Source organism: Zootoca vivipara, chromosome 8 (genome assembly GCF_965207765.1).
Source record: "Zootoca vivipara chromosome 8, rZooViv2.hap1.1, whole genome shotgun sequence".
Classification (NCBI taxonomy): domain Eukaryota; kingdom Metazoa; phylum Chordata; class Lepidosauria; order Squamata; family Lacertidae; genus Zootoca; species Zootoca vivipara.
Genome location: NC_142591.1, coordinates 39690149 through 39711859, shown reverse-complemented (window position 1 = coordinate 39711859; position 21711 = coordinate 39690149). Strand labels below are relative to the sequence as shown.

General features: G+C 41.8%; 1 long non-coding RNA gene across 1 annotated transcript in view; it reads left to right on the top strand.

Moving 5' to 3' along the window:
• The window catches only part of LOC148684820 (uncharacterized), a 107395-nt gene extending 88166 nt beyond the window's left edge, over window positions 1-19229 (top strand). The window contains exon 3 of the long non-coding RNA XR_015951444.1: window positions 19067-19229. This is a non-coding gene — a long non-coding RNA (uncharacterized LOC148684820). The remainder of the gene's footprint in view (window positions 1-19066) is intronic.
• The last annotated feature ends 2482 nt before the right edge of the window (window positions 19230-21711 follow it).

The following is a 21711-nucleotide window of genomic DNA, read 5'->3' as shown; positions in this document are numbered from 1 at the left end:
AGGACATAAATAATAAATACAGCATATCTCCCTATGCAAACAAATGAGATTTGTAATAACATAGCCATGGCAATAAATAATGTTTACCTCAATTTTATATAGCATAAGCTTATAACATTTGGGACTTAGAGAATCCCAGATTCATTTCCTCTTACAGTTCCTTGCACCACAATAAAATTGTTCTATTACAGCTGCCAACACATCTTCTGCCAATAGCCTTGGGACTTTCTGAGAATCTCCTTGTTTATCCAAGAACAATTATTTTCATCACAGAGAGGCTACTTTGTATGTCATATGCAAGGTTCTTAACAGAAATGAGGGCCACTTTACAATCTTTATACAGAAAAGTGCTTTGCTCCCCAGTCAGCGTGAGAAAGAATCTACATGGGGTTGCCACCTAATCCATGAAAGGGAGAACAAAAATTCAAGGGTTTAACAAGGATGCTGAGCTTAAATGGACAAGCAAATAAATAAAACCTGGGTGTGATCCATAACCATTAAAATTAGTGGGAAATCTGCCATTAATTTCAACGAGACGTTGATTCCATTCCATTCTGAGAAGCAAAACTACCATTGTTGTCGCCAGTATTAAATAGGAATTGGGAGAAATTCATGTGTTTTTCATTTTAATGCAAACGAACCTAATTCACACCCAATATGCAAACCAAAATGCAATCTGAGTTTTGTGTTGCAGTTCCCCAACAAAAATTGCATACAATAATTTGTGTGTTCAGGAAAAATGCATGCAAAAATATGTATATTTGTGAAATTAATGAGCAAAATACATTATATTAATAATATTGTTTGGAAAAAATGGATCATGCGCCAAGCTGCATATAAGATGCATAGGAGAAGTATGCATGAAAATGCATACAAATTTTAATGCAGGTTATTTAAAAAAAACAACCCAGCATAAACCGATGTGGAAAGGCAATCAATGAAACCGAAATGGGCAGATATGTACATCTCTAATATTAAACAATTGACAAGATAGGAACCATAGAGCTCTCCAACTCTGAGGGCAGAACAAACTGGTCTGTCTGCAATCATGGTCTGTCCATTCATCTAGAGCAGACATGTTAAACTGGTCAACCATGATTGACAGGTAAATCCTGTGGTGATCGTGGTTGATTGCAGAATGTAAAGAACTGGGGAATGAATGTCTCCGCCCCCCTCTCTCTGTCCCTCTGTCGCATCAAGTGGGCAGTGTTTGGCGTTTTCTGTTGGCGATTGGGAATGTGGTGATTGGCTTTAGCGCTGTGTGCATTTTTTAGCAGCGGAGTTTTAGGTGAGCGAATCATGTCATTCCCCCTTCAAAGAAGCTCAGTCCTCCCCCAAAAAAGCTCACCAACTCTGATCAATCCTCAATGACAATTGGTAGATCACTGCCAGTTTTTTGTAATACTGGGAGTAGTTCACAGTCTTTTGGGAGTTGGGCAGGCCTGATCTAGAGAATGGGCAACCCAACCTACAGTTAATTATAATGATAATTGTATTGTTAAAGGTGCAGTGGTTTTTCTTACATCCAGAACACAATGAACACCCGAATGGGGTGAAGGTTAAAGGCTAAAGGTTTTATTAAATAGCCCAAAGAAAGCTACAAAGAATTGTCATGATCTTACACCCCTTCAGTCTTTCATTGCCGAGAACCCAATCAGCAATGGGCATGACTCCTGAAGATGGAGATGCAGCCTAGCCTCTGCAGAGCTTCTCCCTAACAGAGGTATTCTCTGGGCTTGCATGCCCACACGTAAATTCCCACCAAAGGGAAAGATTGGGATTACATAAACCAAACCTGGTGCTTGAGTGACACAATGGCTGCTGCTCATCGTTAGTACTGTCAGCATACTGTCCCCTTGATTTTCTTCTTTCATATTAAATGAAAAAAAAATTATTGTCTCCTTTGTCTTTAGTATCTTTGTCATTTTCTTCTGAATCATTGTCTATTTGTCAACATGTTTCTTGAATTGAATGGGCTACAGTGTTCTTTATGAGACCTCACCACACTGTTATTTCCTGAGTCTCCTTTTTAATCTACCATGGGTTTGATCTCTTATACAGTGGTACCTCGGGTTAAGTACTTAATTGGAAGTCCATACTTAACCTGAAGTGAACTTTCCCATTGAAAGCAATGGAAAGTGGATTAATCTGTTCCAGACGATGAAAAACACCCCCTAAAACAGCAATTTAACATGAGTTTTACTGTCTAATGAGACCATTGATCCATAAAATGAAGGCAATAATCAATGTACAGTGGTACCTCAGGTTAAGTACTTTATTGGTTCTGGAAGTCTGTACTTAACCTGAAGCGTACTTAACCTGAAGTGAACTTTCCCATTGAAAGTACTCAACCTGAAGCGTACTTAACCCAAGGTATGACTATATATCAAAAGTTTTCCAGGCAGTTGCTCCAGTCTAGTTATAGCCTATGTGTCGATAATAGAGGATGCAATGGGAATATGCTGGGGGTGGCAAATGAAGACAGCTTAGCTCTGGTTGCCACTACTTTTTAAGGGAGAGGCATGCACCACTGTCAGATGCAATATATCATTGAAACCAGTGATTAAAAGCAGTATATAAATGTTGCAAAATAATGAATAAATATCATTTTATTTTGATGTTCAGCCGTGCCACCAACATTCCCCACTCCTTAAGGAAATAAAGTTTACATTCAAAATCTATCAGAAATGAAAAGCAAAAGAGGTTTTTAGGATTTAATTTGGGTTGACTTTGCCAGCACTTCTTTGTTTGATAGACAATTCAGTTTCATGTGCTGTCTTTCAGGTGTCTCACTATATGCCACAGGAAACCAGTCTTGCTCAGGATTTCCCCACCCATCTCTTTAAACTAAAAACAACCACAGTTCACTTTTATCTCTGAAGGCTATCCAAACATTGTGCTGGAAAATCGTCTAAACCAAAATAGCTGGCACAATGTGTGTTGACAAGCTTTAAAGGAATTCTGTCATATTCTATAGGAAAAAATATTGCTTCATCTAGCTATAAATCTGCTATATATAAATAGCAAAGCCATCAACATTCTCATGTTTTAATTTAAAAAATGTTTTGGGAAGAAAATACAACACTGAAATTATGTGGAGAGTGCCCCAGAGAATGTTAGGCAGTAATACCATTGTCATCAATGCAATTATTGGGTTCCATTGACTTCAGTGGGATTTAGGGCTTATCCACACTTATCTTTCCACTGCTCTTTCCAGGCATGGTCCACAGTTTAAACCTCCATGTCCAAGCACCCCCCACCTTTTGCTCCAGAGCAGGGGTCAGCAACCTTTTTCAGCAGGGGGCCGGTCCACCTTCCCCCAGACCATGTGGTGGGCCGGACTATTTTTTTTTGGGGGGGGGGATGAACAAATTCTTATGCCCCGCAAATAACCCAGAGATGCATTCTAAATAAAAGCGCACATTCTACTCATGTAAAAATACCAGGCAGGCCCCACAAATAACCCAGAGATACATTTTAAATAAAAGAACACATTCTACTCATCTAAAAACACGCTGATTCCTGGACCGTCCGTGGGCCAGATTGAGAAGGCGATTGGGCCGCATTTGGCCCATGGGCCTGAGCTTTCCTACCCCTGCTCCAGAGCTTTCCATCTGAAAACCTACTCTTTAGAGTTCAATCGGAGCAAACATCAATATGCAGAAAACCCGAATTGATGTTTGCTCCAATTCAGCTTTAAAGAGCGAGTGTTCACAGAGTAAGCTTGAGGCAAAAAACCCAACAAAACAAAACACAGACATGAAGTGTTAAGGTGCAGACCTCTGCCTGCAAAGAGTGGGACGAAAGGTAAGTGTGGTTAAGCCCTTAGTTGTGCTTTAACGTTCTCTGGATTGTGACTTCGTTCCCACTCCTATTGCTTCTGCTTGAAATAAGCAACTGGCAAGTGAAATATACAGAAGCAACTTTAATGCAGCAACGTTACTGCAAGGATTAAAGAAAGCTTGGTTGATTGCTGTTTGTAAGTCAAGACAGAAATAAAAATTGTGGCCGACATATGGGCTGCATTTTCATAAGCAACAGGTGTGTTTCATTCTCTTGAAGGCAATTACTGTATCTTTTCTGTTTTCTGGCAGTAACTTATGGAGGATAAGACAATCCCATTTTCTAGCTTTGAACTTCATTTTCGCTTGGCAGTCAACTCTTCTATTCATTTCAAAGATTTGTCTGCATTTGCATTACAACCTCTGCTTTTCTTGGGATGTGAGATCACTTCCTGGCAAAATGACTACATCTTTACTATCTGTGATTGCCTTGTGAATTCTTTTCTAGTGCCATTCACAGCAATATATATTTTGCCCTGAGCTTGTTACATAGGTGAGCTGCAGAGCATTATTAGATAAAACTAACATTTTAAAGCCCTTAAGGTTTAGCCACATGTCATGCTACTGGATTAAGTGGTTTCTTAATGATGGCAGAAACCATTAAGGTTCTTATATTTAAACTCACAGGAGGTGTTACCCAACAGCTTGCTTCAGGTGGAACTTAGTACATGTCTCAGGTCTGCACATGTGAATTTGCTCTGAGTAATGGTTGCATCATTGTGGTAAGCAGAGAAGGAGCCCCTTTTGTTGCAACCAACTTTGATCCCAGTATGTGACAACAAAATGGCAATTGGTTGCATCTGCTTAATTACATTCCTTGGAACTCAACACCACAGTCAATGCAAGCAACACCTATAACTTAGGAACACAGGAAGCTGCCTTATACTGAATCAGACCATTGGCCCATCTACATTTTCTGCACTGATTGGCAGTGGCTCTCCAGGACTTCAGACAAGTTTCTCTCCAAGCCTGGAGATTCCAGAGATTTGCCAGGGACCTTCTGCATACAAAGTAGATGCTCTGCCACTGAACTACAACCTTTCTTCATTTGGCCATCAACCATCCCTTGCAAGTGACCCACTTACTAAAATAATGTTGGACTGGTGGAAACATCATTGGTCTTTTGCTTTAGCCCCATGAAAACTAATCACCTGTGTTTCTTTGTATGCAATGATACTTAAGTTTAGCTTGGACTTTTCTGAAATTGTTCTTAAACTCATCTCAAGGTTTACTGTAAAAAAAATCCCATAACTGGCTGCAGGTCAGTTGTCCCCATCAAATAGATTCCACCCTTTTTTGCCAGAAGTTTTTGGGACCCCCCCCCCCAAGCTGATCCACACTGCTCTTTTGTAGATGCTCCACACAAACTGTGTCGCTGGAAGTGCAAGACAAAGAGGATAAGAAATGTGACTGACTCGTGATATATCCACATATGTCCCTGTTCAGTATTCCTGATGTTTCAGTCTTTTCTGAATAATAAGTAGCAAACCAACAAATGGACACTTCCTATCAAAGAAGACATGAAGCCCTGAAAAACCTCATGAAATTGTAACAAGTTTTTGGCTAGTATGTTGCAAGGAAACCAGCAAATCCCTGTGCTTGTCTTTCCTGTGTGCCCATCTGATAAACCAGCGTTTCTCAACCGCTGTTCCGCGGCACACTAGTGTGCCGTGAGACGCTGGCTGGTGTGCCGCGACGTGCGGCAACGAGAAGGGCGATTTGCATTGTCACGTGCCTGGCGGCCGCCAATAATCAGCACTGACCCGCCGGAAAGCAATATTTCTCCTCCTCTTTCCCAAAAGCTCAGTGCAAACGAGCCTGGCGGCCGCCAATACACAACACTGACCCGCCGGAAAGCAATATTTGGCAAGTGTTTCTTACAGTCATAATTATAATATAGGGCGGCACAGAGTTAATTTTTTTAATTTTAAATGGTGGTGTGCCTCGTGATTTTTTTCACGGAACAAGTGTGCCGTGGCCCAAAAAAGGTTGAGAAACACTGTGATAAACTATTCCCTACCATAGTTCTAGTTACAGGTAGGTAGCCGTGTTGGTCTGACGTAGTAAAATAAAAATAAAAAAATCCTTCCAGCAGCACCTTAGAGACCAACTAAGTGCTGGAAGGAATTTTTTAATTTTATTTCCTACCAGGATTATTACACTGGGTTTATTGCATTGCACACAAGAATTTAGAAAAAGGATTAAGTGGAAAAGAATATACATTTTAATGATTTGGTACTCATTGCTCTATATTGATGCAGATTATAAGTAATCTTTTAGCCTAAAGAGTGACTTAAAAGAATAATGGATGTGGTAAATGTTATAATCTGAAAAAATATAAATACCAAATTGGAGGATATCTCTCATTGATGCGATTTACACTGTGCCTGCAGCTTTGGAAACAAGCATCTATCTAAACAGCCAAAGTCAGAAACTTGCAACTTCCCTAATAATCTACCAGACCATCCCTGTTATAATTAAATACAGTATGATGCACTGCATCATGCTTGACATAAATATGTTACTTGTTTTTATTTCCTGAAAATTCAGATTGCTTCTATATGAAGCTCTTTCTTTCTTTGCACTCTTTTTGTCTCTTCACATTAACCAACAAGTAAAATAAATAATGTAATTATTATCATTAAGTATTCTAAAAGTTTGGTATCTATGCCTTCACTCCTAATTTTTCTTCTGTTTTCTTTAGTCTCTGCCTGCCTCTCATCCACACAGATCTCTCTTATATCATAGAACACCCGTGAGCCTATTTTCTTAAACCCCAGCTGAATGACAGTATGTGAGAAATGGAATTTCAGATTTCCACTAAGAAGAGAATGCAGTAATGTTCACAACCAAATCCATGGAGTTTCTGCTTGACAGAGTTCTTCAACGGATCGCTCAGTTGGTTGGAGCATGGTGCTGATAATGCCAAGGTTGCAGGTTTGATCCCCTTGAGGGACAGCTGCATATTCCTGCACTGCAGGGGGTTGGACGAGTTGATTCTCAGGGTCCTTTCCAACTCCACAATTCTATGATTCTGTGATTCTTATATCCTGCCCCTGGTATAAGGGGGGGAAAAGAAATCTCAATGACCAAATATAAGTTTTCTCACTCCTTCAAACAGCAGCACTTGTAATTTGACAGATAGCAAATTTGCATTTTATACAGGAGCCAACTGCAGAATCATGAACAGGGTTTTATAAACTGTTATATTAGAAAGGCTGTAATAGACTCATTGTGCTTCCCTTACAATTTATTTTACATATTGAAAAAGAGGAAACTAGTCAAACAGGTTCTCTGAATTAATATATATATTTTTAAGCAAAATACTAAACTGATCAATGTTTGGCTTTCCTGTATAGCTTTCAACATTCAGTTGTTTTTGCTTTTTTGACCCAGTTTCCTCTGGACAGAAGAGACCAGGCAATGAAAGTTTTGCTCTAAACATATAGTTCATTTCCCCATTTTGCCCTATCTTATTCTTATTGTACCTGGGCAACAAAGATGCATTTAACTCAAAAGCACACCATATTTTAATTACTGTATATTCCTGCGTATAAGACTACTTTTTAACCCAGGAAAATCTTCTCAAAAGTCAGGGGTCATCTTATACGCTGGGCCATATTTCTTATACGGCGAGTATATCCTAAACTCTGTATTTTAACTGGAAAAGTTGGGGGTCGTCTTATACGCCGGAATAGGTACCATTTTAAATCTTTCCCCTGGGTGAGAGTATTACCCAGATGTGAAGTTTCTGAAATCTTTAATAAAGAGTCTTACAGCACCTCAAATACTAACAAACGTATTATGGCACAAGCTTTTGTGTATCTGATGAAGTAGATTGTAGCCCACAAACATTTATGCCATAATAAATTTGTTAAGTGTTTAAGGTTCCACAATTAACAGCATTTTGAAAATCATTCCAAATGTTTACAAACTGGGGTAAGCAGCAGCAAAAATGGCAAGTCTACAGCTTATACTGAATTGGAATGTTTATTCTTAGTAAAATCACAAGAATCTCAGAGTGTATTGAGGTGGAAAAACCATGATGTTCTTTTTTTCTCCAAAGAGAACCCTCTTGGGATGTTTGCTCTGAATAGATCTTTCTTAAAAGGATATCATGGTTCTGAAAAATAATAAAACTACCGTACTTAAACTTGTAAGATATCTTTAATGAATCAAATATGGGACAGAATTTTTATTAGTTCAAATCCATCATGGAAAATAACCTAAATTAGCCCAATCTGAAATTAGTCCAATCTGAAACAGATTTTTACTGTTTCTGAAATAAATGTGTTGCATATGCATTTGCAAATTATTCAGTGACAACAAAGTAGCCCTTAAAGAAATGTACCTTCCCTGTTAGTTATTTTAACCCATGAGGCCTCCATCGTTCATCCATCTCTTCTTTGAACACTTTTGCTTCTGAACTGAAGCATTTCAAAGGTCAATATAGACATTCATTCCTACATATGTCTAATCTTGGACATTAGAGCTTTACTTTTACCTCTATCAGAGACGCCTTGGTCAATATCTAGTTAATCTTTAACCTATATAACCTGGTCCTTGCTTCATGTGAAAAGCAAATGCCAGCAGAACTAATTATAGAATTGAGAGAGTTAAGTGAGCCTCATCCCCCCCTCCCCCAATTTTCTTTTAAAAGAGCTGCAGGGGCTGTTTGCACAGGCTGGAGTCAAGCATCAAGGTGACTTTACCTCTCTAAGATTTATTTGAAATGCTTTTCTCCAGAGAATAAAGCAATGACAAATTGTATGTTTATACTGAACGGATCTTAAGCTAGCAAGACAGTTTCAATCATCCATTATAGTTGTGATGCATTGGTGTCCAGAAACCCAGGTTTTTTATTTAGGCAGCAATTAGTGCAAAATATCTTTTGATGTCAATTTGACATTTGCTCTTGCCTTTCAAGCTGTGATAAGTTGTTTCAATATACTCCATGATGTGGACAGTGCTGTATATAGTGATGGAAAAAATCAGGCATAGGCCTAATAGCTTTTAATATGAGAAAAAGAGACCCAATATACTACTGAACATAGCTTTTTAGTGAGTAACTGAGATGTACAGGTGGAAGGATGACTTCCAGGGTACCTTGTATTAGGAAATAATATTGAGGAACACTGGGTATTAAGAGTGCTAACATAAATCATACACCCCAGTTTCCCAGTGGCCCTTCAAAGTACACTTCACGCAGAGTTTATAGAAAAACAAAATACGCAAACAGAAGTTGACTTGGCTAAAATACACCACCAAGAGTTTAAAGACCAACCTAGCATGAAACCCCTGACTAGCTGCATACCTGTTTAAAGTATACAGATGAAAAACAAAAGGTTGGCTTTCTTTAACAGAAAAACAAACTGACTCGGAAGAGACTTTAAACTAAAGATAAATGCTCTCTCTCCCAGCAACTTTTCATACCCACATTCCAACCCTTCAAACCTCCCAACATACTCCCACACAACTACCACACAAAATGCTTTCCAACAGAGCCTTATATACATGGAGTAGAGCCCATACCTGTGAGCAATTAAAGAGAAATTATCGGCACCTGTTTTTCTTAAACAGACAGTATTGACATTAGACCGGCTCAAAAGCAACTTTGATTATTCCAGAAACCCAACACCTTGAACTTTGGGAAATGCTCTGCATGTGCAGTAGAGATGCACATAAAAATATTTCAAAACAACAATGGCCTAATCACAGTCTTAAGCAGCAGGCAGGGCTCAAATGCAGATGGTGAAGAGCTTCTGTGACCCAGGACTGTAGTATTGCCTGCAGAGGTGCAGACAACTCCCAAGAACTCCCAAGAACATATGGCAGCCAGGATTCCCTGCCTCATCAATTCTGATTCTAACTTATCACTTGCTAAGTGAACATCATAGGAATATAGAAAGCTGTCTAATGCTGAGTCAGAACATTAGGTCCATATAGCTCAGCATTGTCTACACTGACTGGCAGTACCCCCCCCCCCCCGCTGGTCTGTCCCAGCCGGGGATTGAACCTGGGACTATCTAAATCCAAAGCAGATACTGTTCCACTGACCCACGGCCCTTCCTGCCTCTCTGACTGTTGGTTCTGCCTTCTCCAAGGCAAGACAATTGAAGAAAGCTGCTCTCATCCACTTATGTCATGGTGGTGTGGGAATTTTGAGGTGCTTGTGATATACTCCTACCCACATAGACTGTTGTTCACTTCAGCTGAGAGAGAGGCTCCATGCATACATAGCCTTTGCATGTATAGCTGCTCCTTTATTAAAACAAATGGGGCAACCTGCATGTGCAGCAATTCCCCCCTTGCTAGGTGAAACAACTGCCATCCTCAGAAGTCTTGGCACTAAGAAACCCCATTGAAATAAATGGGGTGTAAACACATCCTATATATATATAATAAAGTGCAAGTGTCTCTGCGTCCAGATTCCCTGTGTCCCTGTGTCCGCGCTACTGCGCATGTGCCCCACGAACACAGGGACTGGACGAAGAGGCGGGACGTGCTCACACACGCTCTCTCTCCCCCCCCCTCAACCCTCTGCCTCCCGTTCCCCTGTGGTGGTGGACCAAGATGGCAGAATCGGGCTCCGGGGCCACCGCCGCCACGGGCCGCGGCCTCGGAGCCCGATGCCGCCATCTTGGGCCACCGCCTCCTCCTCCTGACAACCCTACCTGGCCCGTGGGAGGCGCGGCGGGGCCGCGGCCTTCCCTCCCTCTCTGCGCTTGGCCGTGGGACACGACGAGAGAGCGCTTTGTTTAATTGCGTTCCTGGCACGCCCCGCGGCCGAGCGCAGAAAGGGAGGGAAGGCCGTGGCCCCGTTGCACCTCTAGCGCCCGTTTTCTTAACGGGCTGAATGAGACTAATAGTTAAATAACTTGGACAGCAGACTTTTGCTGTCACTGTTTTCCTGGTGTGTTTTGAAAGGATTTGTCAAAACACTTTTGTGAGCTTTTTCTCTTTTCCTTCTTTTCAACCTCCTGCCCCATAAGTTGAAGTGGAAGAATGATTTAATAAGGAAAGGATGCTGGGTTGGTAGAACATTAGGATTAGAGCACTTTCTTCCTGCTAGTGTTGTGGACATCTGGAAACATTCCACTGCTTCATTTTATTAGAACATTTAAGTCACCCCATTAAAAAAAGAGGGGGGGGGAGAGAAACAGAAAGAGAAAGAGAGTGAATGAGTATTATAGATTATTGTTGGTAGATCAGTCACAGATTGCACTGCCCACACTATCGCCACACTTAATATGGCTGTTGACTATCCTGATTGGAAGGTTTGTGCATCATCTTACAAGAGCAATGATTCCTGCCAATATTTTCCTAGTCTTTGTTGTAGAGAGAGAGCAAACTGATAAGAAACAAAGTACGGTACATTTGCCAAGTGGCTCTTTTAATAGCAACAGTTTATTTTTGAGTAAAATGTCCACAGGCCTTGCAAATAGAATCTCAGCTGCTTATTCATGTTGGCATCGTGGGACCTGTTCACACAAGGACCCTATGTCTAGATTCTGCTCGTGGCAGGGCACAACCCCCAACCTGGTTCAGCATTCCCCACAATGTGTAGAACACATTGTTTGATGTGAATGGGGCCTGTATTTGCAATGGCTGTGCACAAGTATTTCAACTTTTGCACTACACAAATGGTAGTAGCTGCCCTTGCTAATGTATTTATATCTATAATGGTAGCTGTTAAGCTGTGCTGTAACGTCAACAATATCAATTAAGAGAAAACTATTTTGTTCAAAGTAACTACAGTGGTACCTCTGGTTAAGTACTTAATTCGTTCCGGAGGTCCGTTCTCATCCTGAAGTAAAGTTCTTAACCCGAGGTACTACTTCTGGGTTAGCAGAGTCTGTAACCTGAAGTGCTTGTAACCCGAAGTGTTTGTAACCCAAGGTACCACTGTATCACTGTTCCTTTATCAAGGCTACCACTGCTATTACTAGACAGGCTGCCAACACTTTAAATAAATAAATAAAATCTGTGACTTGGGCAGTTCAAGTGAGAGGCCTATATAAAGGTCATGGAGCTTATCAAATTTATGCCATTCAGACTGACAAATGAGTTTATTTAAGCCAATAGCAGTAGTAGTACTATACTAGTAAAGGTAAAGGGACCCCTGACCATTAGGTCCAGTCGTGACCGACTCTGGAGTTGCGCGCTCATCTCGCATTATTGGCCGAGGGAGCCGGCGTATAGCTTCCAGGTCATGTGGCCAGCATGACAAAGCCACTTCTGGCAAACCAGAGCAGCACACGGAAACGCCGTTTACCTTTCCGCTGTAGCAGTTCCTATTTATCTACTTGCATTTTGATGTGCTTTTGAACTGCTAGGTTGGCAGGAGCTGGGACCGAGCAACGGGAGCTCACCCCGTCACAGGGATTCGAACCGCTGACCTTCTGATCAGCAAGCCCTAGGCTCAGTGGTTTAACCCACAGCGCCACCTGGGTCCAGTAGTAGTAGTAGTAGTAGTAGTAGTAGTAGTAGTAGTACTGAAGTAGTAGTAGTACTGAAAAGACAGAACATTGAGGCTGTGTACACACTCCCATTTACTCTACATCCAATGTGCCATCTACTGCTGGTTTGGTTAGTATTGTATACATAATAGTAGCCACAATCCATATCTGTCCTGTATCCATCCTGTAATTTCTCATGAAATATTGCATTTTGATGCATCCCCCCCACCAACTAGGTTTGATCCAAATGGGAGGAAAAAACAACCTACCGGTAGCTGTGTTGTGAGCCAGTAGTGTTTACATAACCTGAAACATTCACTATTCTGTTATACATGACTTCATTCTTGTTACCAAATCTCAACTTCATTTTCACAGGTTTTTCTAGCTCAGCACAAGCAATGTTTTTGGTAGATGACTCCCAGATGTAGCTACTTTCTTGGGATGAAAAGGCCTGCTTAAAATGTACCGGCTCACCCCACTTCAGAAAAGTACCTTTGTTTCAGCCGTGGGTCATATAGTAGAGACTATCAGACAGCAGGTGCATCTTATGTCATGGAGCAATAAATCCTATAATTACAAGTCATGAGGTGCAGCTCCCCTTTGATGTGACTTTTTTGTTGCTCTTGCAGTGGATACAATTTGGCTGAGATATCAAATGCAGATAGCAGTAAAAATTTAATTAAAAAAATCAAAGCATTTATTTGGATTTATTAGAACTCAAGCCAACAGGTTTCTTAAATCTTAAAGCACTTGCAGAGGTGGAGAGCAAAAGGCAGCATCTTTGCAGCGTCTGAAGCCCATGACTTTGAAAAATAATTGCTTCCAAAGATAAAGATTCTAGTAAAGGGCTTTTCATTTATTAAAGATGTGTAGATCTTCCCAGCAAGAGGGCATGTTCAATCTTCTCATTCTGGTCTCCACTCCTGTCTTCCCCTTTTGCCTCTTTCCTTCTTAATAAAATCGTGGCAATTACTTTATTAAAAGGCTCTGTCCTAAATCTTTTAATAAAGCCATTTTCTTTGCTTCTGGAACTTCTGAGAAGTTTGTGCTGGTGTGGATTTTTGGCTGCTAAAATCTCTGTGTTACCATGGAAGAAATTCCATGAAATAAAAATGGTGAAATTACTGCACACTCGTAGCATAGTCTTATGCAGTAGCTAGTGTGGTGGGCTAGCCCTATGGCAGGGGTAGGCAACCTAAGGCCCATGGGCTAGATGCGTCCCAATCGCCTTCTAAATCCAGCTCGCGGACAGTCTGGGAATCAGCCTGTTTTTACATGAGTAGAATGTGTCCTTTTATTTAAAATGCATCTCTGGGTTATTTTTGGGGCCTGTCTAGTGTTTTTACATGAGTAGAATGTGCACTTTTATTTAGAATGCATCTCTGGGTTATTTGTGGGGCATAAGAATTTGTTCACCGCCCAAAAAAATATAGTCCAGCCCACCACATGGTCTGGGGGACGGTGGACCGGCCCCCTGCTGAAAAATGTTGCTGACCCCTGCCCTATGGAGTTGCCCTCCTGACACTTTTGTTCCTTTATCTTATTTGGACAACACTAGGGCAGAGCAGGGCTGCAGTGAGGTCAGAGAGAGGTATCCCTGTCAGTTGTGTAGGTGGCTGTAAAGTGTAGTCAAATTCAGACATGATATTGTATCCAATAAAGTCATGCTCACTCACTCAGACCCACTGAAATCAATGGATTCGAGCTAATCCATTCTCAATCCATTGATTTCAACAGACCTATTGTGTGATTTACTTGGATATATCACCCATAAACAAAGTAAGGGATACAGTTGGAACTAAGTTCATATGCCAAGTTCAAAGAGCAACACCAGAGTAACCCTGTGGGGGAAATGGAGCAGGGATGGAATTTCAGCTCAAAGCATTCAGATAATCTGGGCCATAGCAAAGGGCACAAAGGGGAAAAGGAAGTGGATGGGGGCAAGAGTGGCCCAAAAGGAAAGTACAGTGGTACCTCTGGCTAAGAACTTAATTCGTTCTGGAGGTCCGTTCTTAACCTGAAACTGTTCTTAACCTGAGGTACCACTTTAGCTAATGGGGCCTCCCGCTGCCACACGTTTTCTGTTCTCATCCTGAAGCAAAGTTCTTAACCCGAGGTACTATTTCTGGGTTAGCGGAGTCTGTAACCTGAAGCGTCTGTAACCTGAGGTACCACTGTATTGATTGGAAACAGGAAGCCCAGAATGAGCCCTAACTCAAGTGTGAGTTTAAGAATATACAAATTATTTTCTTCACTTTATTTTGTATTTTTTTAAAATAGTTTCCATCTTTTCAAATTAGCATAAAGATGTGCTTGAGAGTTGCAACTTTTAACTTCTGGCTGCATTCCTGTTTCTTTAACAGCAGGTGATAGATACTCTTTCCAATGCACACCAGCTGAATTTGTACTTGTTATTTACTTTTGCGTGTGTAGATCCTTTAACCTTCCCAAATAAATTCAGACAAGACTCACATTTTAGGTTTAGTTTTTGGCAGAATTTAGTGAACTGGTCTGTAGTCAGAAGTAATTGTGTCTGACTGGTGATTTCAGAAACCTGTTGCTCTGAGGTAAATACGTAGCCCAATTGGTTGTTGCAGTTAGCAGTTTATAGTGAACTATTGAAATGCAATGAGGTCATTCCTCCCACCCACCCACCCACCCCAACTGTGTTTCAAGCCACATTGTTATTAACATCAGAGTGTGTATGGGGATGTCTTCCCCCTATGTGCATGACCTTTTCAGTTTCCTGCGTCTGCAACCCGTCCTCCCAGGAACTTCTATTTGCTAAGTTGTCATCTGTGCTCATCTGTGCATGCGTGATGAATGTTAGGGTATGCTCACATTCACATAACCACTTATTCCACTCATTCAGTTTTCTCACTGAATTGAAACTGGTTTGAGAAAAGACAGCAATATTTGTCGAGAAAATACAGGATCCGTAAGGATTGTGACTAATGTTGTGTGATGAGCATAGCTGCCAAGTTTTCCCTTTTCTCGCGAGGAAGCCTATTCAGCATAAGGGAAAATCCCTGTAAAAAGGGATAACTTGGCAGCTATGGTGATGAGGCTTCAACAATTAGCAGGGGGAGCATGCTGAATGTGGAACAAGCTGTACTGTGAACATGCCCTAGGTTTGCATGCCCAAGCAGCTCCTTATACCACATGACAAATTTCTGCAATGGATGGGATTTTCAAAAACAGTTTTTGGTATTTATTAGCCATTTCTCTACTGAAGTCTTCAAAGCAGCAAAGAAATTGTGCAGTATAAAAACACATACAATAGATACAACAAAAGCTAATTAAAAAACAACTCAAAACCACAGTTCAAAGTAAGCCCCAGGAAACAGCAGCAAATGGAATTGCGTTTATTGTTCAAAGTGGGTGGGTGGAAAGTCCCACTGTACATGCCCAGGCCGTTGAACCCACCTAAAGTAGATCACTAGATTCATGCCAGTGCATTTTATGGCGGATTTAGTGGTGAAGCTTGAGTTGCTCTGGTTAACTACTCAGGTCTAGAAGTTATGGGGTATGCCACAGTAACAAACCAACTGTTTTCAAAGGAAACCTAGTTCTGAGAAAAAAATCTTACATATTTTGGAATACTGTTTTTGTCCCTGAAAATATGGATCATGTTGAGGATATTCTACATTTTCATGAATTTTATATTGGGCTAACGAGAGAAAAAACGATTCTTACTTTTGGAGGAAATTATCCATTTCATCCTAATGCACTGAAGATATTCCCCCACCCCATATACACACTGCAAAAAACAATCAGTTCTACACCATTTACTTACATAAACCTGAAAAGAAATGTAATTTGGAGTTTCATTATGTATTTATAGTAGTTTCTGTTACTTGTTTCACAACCCTATGCACAATTACTCAGAAATTAGTCCAATGAGTCAATACAGCTTACTCCCAAGGGAAGAATGTATAGGATTTTAACTTTTGATTTGCTTTATTAAACATATACTTTCAGTTATATTACATTCTCTAGTTATTTAAAGTACTGTATTGTACTATTTCTGCCTGTGATTAATATAACTAATTTTAATGAAATCTGATATATCTGTAACAGAGTAAAAAGAAAACCCAACTTTTAAAAACCAAATATGTTTTGTTCTTCAATGATTGAACCATCACTTTTTAAAAAAAAGATTATGGTAGAACCAGTACTATGGTATAAATAGCTCATGAGATAAAAAGGGACATCATAGTCTGAGTGTTGGAATAAAAAGGTGAGATCTGATCAAAGACAATATAATTGATGGTTCCATGAAGTAAAAAACTTGGGATGAGTGCCATAAGGTATTGCTGAATTTCAACACATGCATCTTGAGTAAGAAAGGGGGAGGGGAGGAAACACCCACACTGTCACTACAAACAACATCAGAAACTTTAAAAGGCTGCAGTGGAAATCAAAAGGAAGAAAAAGGCTTTGCCATCTTTTGTGTTTAAGGGAAGCAAATTAACTTCTTGACATTTGCGTTATTAATTTTTATGCTTTGATGGAAATAATCTGTTGCAGTGCTTTAAAGTCCTGGGTTTCACCTCAAGGAGGGAGGAGGAGGGAGAGGAGCAAAAGACTTCAAAGTGAATGATTACCTGTTGATGATGTATTGTATTTAAACACTCTGGCTGGGGATTAAAGCCAATCCTTAGGGCTGTTAACAATCTGCTGTAAACAACTAATGAATCAGAGGACTGGGGCATAACTAACCAAAGCTGAAGGATTTTCCCATTATGATTACAAGCTGTGGCCAGACTATGGCACTATTCTGATATAGTAAAAGGGATTTAGGTCGCTGCGTACCCTGATATATAGGGACCACTTATTATTCCTGACAACAACACAACTCCATCCAGGCTTTGCCTAGATATCTCCTGAAAAGTTTTTGATGTAACAAAGTAACACAGTATTTCTCATTACTGTATATCCATAGTCATCCTCAGAAGTATTGATAGTGCTATAGAGAGGGACTGCCACGTTACAGGAATTTCAGTATTAACTTGTCTTAATTTAACAGCATTTGTATGCTAGTTACTCAACAGAAAACTTCTAAACAGTTTACAAAGCACAATCTAAAATACTCATACGTATTGATAAATTGCAAACATTAGAGAAAAGGTTTACATAATCAAAATATAAATAAGACCATCAAGACATCCTACATGTGTTGTATGCCTGCAGAGGGTTCCATTCATAGAAGGAGACGACTTCTCAAAATACTTAGAGAGTTGCATACAGACACCACAGTTAAAATCAGAAGTGGGATGTCAGGCAGCCATACTAACCCAATGCCACTGGGGAAAGGGGTTAAACAGGGTTGCTTGTTAGCGCCGTTCCTCTTTAATTTTTATATAAATGACATTGCTCAACATATGGCGAAGTACAAGTCATCAGCTCCTGCCCTGGAAGGCAAACACCTGATGCTGATGACATGGCTGTCATGGCACTTACTCGAAGGGGTCTACACAGCATGCTGGAAGGGCTTGCAGCTTATTGTTCCCAAAACTCTTTAAAGATAAATTATGGCAAAACCAAAATTGTGGTGTTTACTAGAGCTCGCCACACATTTAGATGGACTTTAGATGAACACATAATTGAACAGTGTCCTTTTTTAAAATATCTTGGTATCACTTTCCAAGCTACATCTAGCTGGCTTGCCCACTTCAAGGCTGTAACCCTTCTAACACGTAGGACAATTGGTGCTCTGCTCAGCCTTTTTTATACGAGGGGAGGGCAACTGGTGATCCCGGAACTAAAAGCTTTTGTTGGAAAAGTGATTCCCCAGATGCTATATGGGGTAGAACTTTGGGGATGGAATCAGAAGCTGCTAGAACAGCTTGAAATCTTCCAAAAAATTTATCTCAGAAGAATTCTAGGCCTCCCTCAGGGTACTCCGGCAGCCTTCTTAAGAGTGGAAGTAGGATTACCTTCTGTGTCTGCCAGGGCCCACTTAAGTTCATCAACCTCGCAGATGCCTCGAACACCTTATTGGCTAAACAAGCCTTTGTATCTTTACAACATAATACTACTTGGCGTCAAAACCTATTAGATATTGTATCCAGATACAATCTACCCGAGTTTAATACTCTCAAACTGTGGAGCCCTGATAAAAGTTCGGGAATGGATCTTTGAAAAAGATGCCTTTTTAGACACCATGAAGATAAAAAAATATGGGTTTTCCTACTGGTTCCCCCGAGTAAAGGCAGTCAAAATCTGTGCCAACTACCTGGTGGATATCACTGATCCCACCCTTCGGAGAGCTTTCACAATGGCCCAGTTTCAAACATTGCCAACTGCATACCTGACCGGTAGATTTACAAAAATCCCAGCAGAACACCATTTATGCCCTTGCTTCATGAAAATTAATGAGGATCTTATACATTACCTCCTCTATTGCCCCATTCACTCGGGCTTTAGAGACGCGATGCTGCAAACTATACCCAACTCTATAATCAATCCTGAAGATAGAGTAAAAATGTTGTTAGTTGATGCTAACCCACGAATTACCCATGTGGTAGCGGTCTTTGTGATGAAGGCCATGAAAGCCAGGGAAACATTTATGGATGATAAAATAAAGACCCCTTCATCGTCCGTTTAACTTGTTGCTTGTTTTCCTTCTCTTTCTGTTTTGTGGGGTGAAGGTTTTGTTGGGATAGTATGTAATGAATTTTAACATTTTTAATTATTGTTGTGTTGATATTTGTGTACAGGCATGGTCCTCACAATAAACGGTTTTGTTGTTGTTGTTGACAGATTTACACTCATAGAAGGAGCTGCATGTTGTATGCCTGCAGAGGGAGCCATTCATATCTCCCTGTTCCCACCCTCTGATGCCCACATGCTGAATCTGGAATTCTGAGAAGGAAAGCTGTCATGCATATAACCTTTCAGGTCCTCAGGAACCCCAGTCACTCAGGTATTCCAGATCATAGCCTATGCATGTAGAGCTCTGTGCATGTGTAGGTTTTCCTTCCTCAACCATCCACACTCATTACATAGGCTTGGATTCAACTAACCTGGTGCACAAGGGCTCCAACTAGTGCAACAGGGCTCCTCCCATATACTGTTACCAGAATTTATGGAAAGGTGGGGGGGGGAGGTTTGCCCCTCCAGCAGACATCATACCCCCTATTACCAAAATCAGCACAATCACTCCTGCAAATGTCCCCACAAAACACTTCATCACACAGTTTTTTCCTATCTCTATTCAAAGGGCCTTTGCTGCACATTACCAAATGTAACAGTTCACTGATAAGTGAATCTATATGCTGGCTCTATGGGAAAACTTTGTTGTTGTTTAGTCGTTTACTCGTGTCCAACTCTTTGTGGCCCCATGGACCAGAGCATGCTAGGCACTCCTCTCTTCCACTGCTTCCCGCAGTTTTGTCAAACTCATGTTAGTAGCTTCAAGAACACTGTCCAACCATCTTGTCCTCTGTCGTCCCCTTCTCCTTGTGCCCTCATTCTTTCCCAACATCAGGGAAAACTTTAGAAAGTCATATAAAATCGCTCCAGTATCGGATTTGTGCCATTCCAACTTTGTTCTGTTCAGGAAAGGAATGGCTACCAAGGGGGGAGCCTGGGATGTGGGCAGGGGCAGCCATCATCCCCCAAGCCTGAGACCACATACTTAGCAGCCTCCTTGCCTAGGTGATAATCGCTGGCATCCAAGCCCCTGAGTGCCAGACAGGTAGCCATTCCAGAAACAATAGTAAACCCAACCACAGGATCTTGGTCAAGAAAAAGGGATGTGCTTAACTTGACCGGGAGAACAGGAACATGTACATACTTGCCTTTGTTCTGCTTAATGTGTGTGAGGTGGAGGTCAAGGGAGGAATGGAGACAAACTTGATACTCAGGTTTTTGCTAGAAGACCCCTCCCATATTATGACATAGCTGTGATGTATATATGATGTATGTATGATGTTTCACTAAGGGTGTTGTGGGTAAAAAGGGAAACTTATATAAAAAATGAGCCATCCTTTGTTCAGGGCTTCTTTCTGCTTCTTCCATGTGGTAGTTGGAAGTCCTGTTGCAACAGTTCCTACAGGCTGCTGTTTTGCTCCAATGCTCTTGGCTGGTGTCTTTGTTTGGCAAATCCAAGTGAGCCTGGAATTTTCCTATAACAATACCTCCCCCAAGTCTACTCTGTAGGGTAGACCCCTATAATAGTGCATGAGGGTGAGGAGAGTGAGGATCATTCTGTCTGGCCAACAGAAATACACAACACTGAATTTCTTCCCAGGACAGCAACAGGGGTCACAATATGGGCCCATGTCCATTTCTTATGTGTGGAGTCCACTTCACATATATATTATGATCACATTTTAAAACATAGAACTATGGCTAAAATGGGCTTACTAGAGGACTTTAATCTGTGTTCCCTTGAACTTAGTTTTAACATTTTGTCCACTGCACTGTATGAAAAAGTGATAGCTATTACTGCACTCCTTACCCTCAGCTACTCCTACTTTGTGTGTAATGTAAGTTCAGAAAGATGTGCTCAGATTATAAATGTATAGCCTGGATTCAGCATACTTTGCAAAGTTTTACCCTCCCTGCAAGAATGTGATGAGTTGTAATCTGAGACATGCATTAAATGAGCCTGGTCTCATCTATTGAGAAGTGTTGACTTTATGACTGTGTGAATGGGTCCAATGTGATGGGCTAGGAGAGGAGCACAAGCAGCTGTTCTGGACTGGATATACCGTGTTTCCCCCTTTTTAAGACACCGTCTTATAACTTTTTTTACTCAAAAAAACAGACGGTGTCTTATTTTCAGGGGATGCCTTGTACCTTAAGGCCTCCTCGGAAGGGCCAGGCCACTGGCTCGGGGTGCTGCTGGGCGCTCTGCGCGGCACCGAGGTGGCAGGCTGCTGGCTCGGCGCTCTGCCCAGCGCTGCTGGGCGCTCCAGGCGCTCGGCGCTGCAGACTGGCGGTTCCGGCGGCGGGGGGCAGGCCTCGGGCAGCTCTCCCCCCAAAAGAAGAGGCCAGGCGCTGCAAGGCGCTCCGAGCGCTTGGCGCTTCGGAGCGCTCCGCTATGCAGCCGCCGCTTCCGACGGCGGGGGGCAGGCCTCGGGCAGCTCTCCCCCCCAAAGAAGAGGCCAGGCGCTGCAGGGCGCTCCGAGCGCTCGGCGCTTCGGAGCGCTCCGCTCTGCAGCCGCCGGCCTCGGGCAGCCAAACAAAAAGAGAAGAGGCCAGGCGCTGCAGGGCGCTCCGAGCGCTCGGCGCTTCGGAGTGCTCCGCTCTGCAGCCGCCGGTTCCGGCGGCGGGGCGGCAGGCCTCGGGCAGCTCCTCCCCCCAAAAAAAGAAGAGGCCAGGCGCTGCAGGGCGCTCCGAGCGCTCGGCGCTTCGGAGCGCTCCGCTCTGCAGCCGCCGGTTACAGCGGCGGGGCGGCA